The sequence below is a fragment of the Hydractinia symbiolongicarpus genome, chromosome 7, assembly GCF_029227915.1.
Source record: "Hydractinia symbiolongicarpus strain clone_291-10 chromosome 7, HSymV2.1, whole genome shotgun sequence".
NCBI lineage: Eukaryota > Metazoa > Cnidaria > Hydrozoa > Anthoathecata > Hydractiniidae > Hydractinia > Hydractinia symbiolongicarpus.
Genome location: NC_079881.1, coordinates 5,092,521 through 5,098,454, shown reverse-complemented (window position 1 = coordinate 5,098,454; position 5,934 = coordinate 5,092,521).

The window sequence follows — 5,934 nt, the reverse complement described above, 5'->3', positions numbered from 1 at the left end:
CACTGTGTGCCACGTAATTCAAGTCTTTATTCGCAAAACCATAGCTCAAATTTCAAACCATGATAAATATATTAGTTAATGAATATGCCTACGAAGATATGCATATTCATTAACTAAATAATGACGCAATGCTTATTATTTTGCCTTACTATATTATTGTTATATTTTATCTCTTACTAGTCTTTAGACGTGGAAGAGTCCACGGGCACTCGGATTTTCGCCCGTCATAGGATGTGTCTTATTGTTCCGCACACTTCTTGTTTTGTCCGGTTTCGCAACTCATCTTTAGGAGGACCAAGCAAAAAAGTAAAGGCATTTTTGAACTGTGGTATATCCTCAGCAGTCCCAAAGTCCATCGTTTTGCGACCTAGAAAAGGAACGATTTATGTTTATGTTTCATAGAAATTTTAAATAAATTCTTATAATCCGAAAAGTGGATTTTTATCTAGGTTTGCTTGCTGTTTCAATTTTTAGTCCTCTATATATATACAACTTCTAATTTTAAAATGAACCGGTCTCTATTTTAATGATACCCAGATTCTGTCTGTCACACTGAGTTAAATCGTGTTAAAAACGCCGAAAAAGCGTTTCCATTACTTCAAAAACGTGGCGAGAAATTTGTGAAAAATAAACTTATCAATGAGATCAAAGCTAAAAAAAAGAAAATCATCGTAGAAGTTGAAATGGGGCAATAGCCGTTATGGAGCACAATTTCTATTCAATATGAACCATCCTTTTGAATGACTGAAAACAGTCCCGCAATTTCACACCTGTTTTGGTATGTTGGTCTGCGTAGAATTTTTGCTAAATACCTTATTAAAGAATTCCAGTTTAAAAGTTTATTTTAGTTGTAAAAGTGTGGTTGAACAAGTATTTGTATAATGTTCTCATGATGAATATCAATATCAATGCAATTATTTTACTTTTTATATAACACACACTGATCTAGCCAAGTTTATCTACACTACCCAATTATCATCCCTTAAAAACGATGCTCTTGGGTCACTTTACTTTATTCGTTTGTACTAATGTGTGCAAAAAAAATTTGTTGCTGCACTAAATTAGTACGGAAATTAAATATATAAATATATCTTTCCTCGTTATTTGTGGTGAAATTTAAACTTGCTAAGTATTTGGTTTCATGCAAAGATTAAATGCAAGCTGCAAAAAAAGTTGCAAAAGAATCCTCCACAACAATTTACATATGCGCTCAAAGTTCATAAAATTCTTGTTAATTTTTCTGGATGCGTAGTTGACCTTGTAACTGGATGTATATGGGAAAACACCTTACAACCTTAGCTTATTGCTGTTTGCAAAGCCACATCACAAAACAAATAATTAAGTTTAGTCTTTTCTTGCCATACGTAAAAACTATATTTATCTCCACCCATGCACCCATCCAGCTCGAATATTTGACCCTAAAATGGTAAAATTCTTTGGACGCCATCTAAAAAAAAACAGCCTAGTGCCATTTTTTTCAAAATATTTTCGAGAAAAATAATTTTAAAAAATGTTACAAGTTTGCCATGAAAAAAAAAAAAACTAAAAAATTAAAACTAAAAACACATGTTTGACGCACGATACACTCACCCATAACTAACACTCTATTTTAAATTTAAGTTTGTCAAGAAATAATTCTTTGCCTAAATAGACCTTTCCCAAATCTCCTAATTATGTCAAACTCAATTGAAGAGGTCGATACTAAAAATGATTCTTATCCCTAAGTTCCTCACCGAAAGGTAGAACAAATTACCTATTTTCGTAAATATTTTTGTTCGTTAAGTGACTTAATTGCAAGCTAAAAGTTACGGTCAAACCTTTCATATAGCCGAGCTTTCTAAGAATAGCCTCGTTTTCAAAATAATTATTTTTTTTTAAATTTAAGTAAAATCTAACCAGAGTTTTATATTGCTTTAAAAACTTCAGCTTTGTCATACTTGCAAAAGGTCCCACAAAACTGCCACATTTTCATACTTTTACCTGGTCCCATAAAACTGCCTAAGTTACATTTTTATACTTACAAAAGGTCCCACCAAACTGGCTAAGTTACATTTTTATTCTTGCAGAAGGTCCCACAAAACTGCTTTGTTACATTTCACATGCTCTTCAAAAATGCAGTTTTCTGGGACCACGTTAAATCGTAATATATGAATTTATAAAAGTACTTACTTTCAATCAGCATAACGTAAGAAATAATTTTAACACAAAGAGCTTGCAAAAAAGCACTTTTTTATTGATCCTAAAAAACTCGCATTGGAATGAGGTCCCAGGTAAACTCACAAAAGTTCCTATATAAGTAAGTATGTAAGTAACGGGAAGTTCTTACGTCCTTACGGATTCCATCCTAACGGTTGGCTCTTTCTCCCCTCCGACTGTAACTATGTTACATTATCGTTAGAGGTACGTATAGCATTGGTCTAACTTGCTTGCCTGCCACACAAGTCGGTTAACGGTCAGTAGATGGCACCAAATGGACTGACATCACTACATTTAAAGTGCGCCGGAGAGGGGACTCGAACTTGAAACCTTGATTACAAGTCGAATGCGCTACCATTGCACTATTTCACTCCTATGATTTTCTGACTGCTCCAGTTGGCTCAGTAATAACCCTTATTCAGGCGAATTTGACAGATTTAAAAATAAAATAACGTGATTGAGTGTGAGAAAGGAAAATAATTGCAAGTCGAATGCAAAAATGCTCAAAAAGAAGGATTCCGCCAAAAACATGGCTGCCTAGAGCTAAAATTTCCAGGAAATTTTATTTTTACAGTTTTGTTTTAAAACTTTGTTAGGCTTTGTTGCAGTTTAAACAAGCCAGATCGCGATCACTGTCAGACAGGTGCTTATATCGTCGATTTAGGGAAGAGAATGCAAAAAGTTTCGCGATTTTTTGAACTCAAACAAGTTTCTCTCTTTTGGCTTCCGTAAATAATCGAATATTTGTTTATGGGGGCGCATTGCATTACGCCAGTTGCAAGCAAAATTGAAACTAGCCCATAGTTGTCCGTAGTGGTTTTTGTTTCTCTTTGATATAATACAGCGAGGTGCTAACATCTTACTGCAGCAGATATTTAAGAATGCAACAAAGCTGAATACCATAGACGTAGAAAACCCTGGGAAGAGATTGTTAAATGAACTCACCACGGAACAACAACAACTCGTTGCGCAAAAGTACTGATTTTTTGATGAAAATTCAACATAAGCGAAATATTTCATTTCAGAAGGTGCGAGAAAATTAGATCGCACGAAACTGAACAAACAAATTATAAAATGAAAAGCCCTTGCAGGCTAAAAGATTTCAGATTCTTGTTCGTCATGTGTAATTTTGTTCCCTATACCTTTCAAGGTCGCCAGTAGCCTGTTTTGTACAGAACTCCTACAATGTTGTTCCATCGTTTGAAATAAATAGGTATTATCCCATGGTATTATCTTGAACTTGCAAAATATTTTATGCAGTATGTGAGATACAGGCTAGAACAAACCAACGTGTTACTGTTAGCGGGCAGAGCAAGGGTCATAAATTTAAAGTTGCCCAAAGCGGTAAAAAAACGCCAGTCGATCAGACTTCAGAATCAGATGCTCGTAAAAAAGTAACCTGTGAAATCTAATACTTTAAACCAATACGGCACTACACTTAACGTTCATAACAAAGAAACGAAAACATTTTAGCATATCAATTTATTAAATATTATTGCTTGTGGTGTAGCGATTTTTTAGAAATGTTTTATTATACCTGCAACATAACTAAAATCATTATGAAGTTTAAGATATCTAAGATTTGACCATAAAATTGGATCCTACAAGTTTAAAAAAAAAAAATGGAAGTAGGCGAAAGGAACAAAAAGATTATGACTACGTTCATCGGTTTAGAATTAACAAAAGAGACTAAATCCAAAATGCAATTTCTTCGTATTATTATTTAGACTAGCCGGGGACCCAGAGTCGAAACGCCGGGTTAGACCACAAGTAACTGTGTTACCCAGCATTGAACGCCTGTAGGAGTGATTAATGTGAATTATGCCACACATTTAGGTGGAGCGCTTTATAGTATAGTATGTCATAAATCGAGTGAGCCGTAAAACATTATGGTGTTTCCGGTGTAATATATTTTACAAAAAATAACTTTCCACAACTTCAGCTGAAATAAAAACACAAATCATTGCTACCCTGTCATAGAGAAAAAACAGTCTGCCAACCTTCATTATTTTTTAGAGAACGTTCCCACTAAAAGTTCAAAAATAAATATTACTCCGGGCTGAGTGATTAGTACGGGCAAACAATGTCACATAGGTATAATACCATTTTTTGAAAAAAACTTTAGTGTAATTTCGGTTAAACAGAAACACAGGAAACAGCCATCATTAGCATTTGACTGAGCGCTTAGTACAGGTAAACGGTATTGCACATGTGTATAGGCGCAATACCCTTATCCAAAAAAAATTTATTGCAACTTCTGTGTAAATTAAAAAACAGGCAACAGCCTGTAGTTACGCCCTCTAGCTAAAAAAATCCTCCAGCAATTTTATTTTGTTGAGTAAGTTTTTATAATAGTAATCAAGGTGTTGCTACCTAAACTGCATTTTTAGTATAAGAAATATTGGTTAAGAATTTTGTTGTAGCTAGCTAGCAAGCCATTTGGCTACTTCTACTCTTAACCCAGGTAGCTAGAGAGCTAGCTAGCCACAACCCCAACATAAAAATAAATAATAGTATACCAAATTTTAAAAGAATAAATAAGGCTAGGTACAGCTTAAGCAGGATGCTGCTTTGAAATCTGCGTTTGTAGCTAGCTAAAATCTTAAAATTGATTTGCTTAAGATTTACACATGTCTAGAAAACCTGATGATATTTTTGTCTTAATATGTGAAAACATAGACACAATAAAGAGAATATCTTAAACGTTCATAGAACTGAAATTTAAGCAGCAATAATTATACTAACCTAACCCAACTAAATATTTCCCTTCGCTTCAAAAAACTTCGCTTTGCTTGAACTCGGTCCCTCGAAAGGAACGAGACGTACCTTAAACCCTAGGGTTCGGTTTAGTTGAACAAAATCCGTCTCGTTTTAAAAACATCTGGAAACGAAAATTTGAAGGAGTATCTAGCATAGCTCATCAAATAATATAATAATATAATATAAAATAATATCAAATAAAATAGAAGTCTACAACTATATTTGTGATCAAATTCTTAGCGCAGTCTTCATTCTTTACGAATATCAAGATACGCACAAAGCCGGCGTAGCGCTAGGTCGCAGGGTCAGGTCGGACTTTAAAAGTCGTGATGTTACGGCAATCGGTTAAAAAATCGGTCGAAGAAGGAGAAGGAGAAGAAGGAGAAGGAAAAGGAAAAGGCCGCCCGTTTTAATAAGATCTTGGATGTTATCCGAAATCTTAATTAAAGATCGATAATAATCACAGTATTGTCAGTATTGGTCAACGTAAATTCAACGTTGATGAAGCTTTTACGAAAATGTCACGAATTAAGGGGATGCGAGTCGTAAGGTACGATCTTTTAACCGGAAAATAATACTCGGAACGCAAATAATAATAGAGACGTTCGCTTTTGCGATTTTAGAGATGAGAAGACGATCAAAGCAGCTTGTGGGTTTTTTATGTAAAAATAACTACACTAGATATGAAAATGGATTTCCTGAAGCCACAAAATTTGCTGCAATGAGTTTCCAAAACTTACGGGAAACAATAAACAAAAATAAACAATCTACAGAAATGAAAACAATTTGTTAACTTCGTCAAGATTTATAAAACAGCTTTAAATTTTTGACAGAAAAACAATAACAACGCGGTGTGAGGTTTTGCTTTTTTCGCTTTATCTCACATATTGAAAGATAACATCTCTCGCTTTCATTGTACTGAATCTAAAAGGAACCAAAAAACATTTTATATAGTATATTATAATAGATATGATGAGG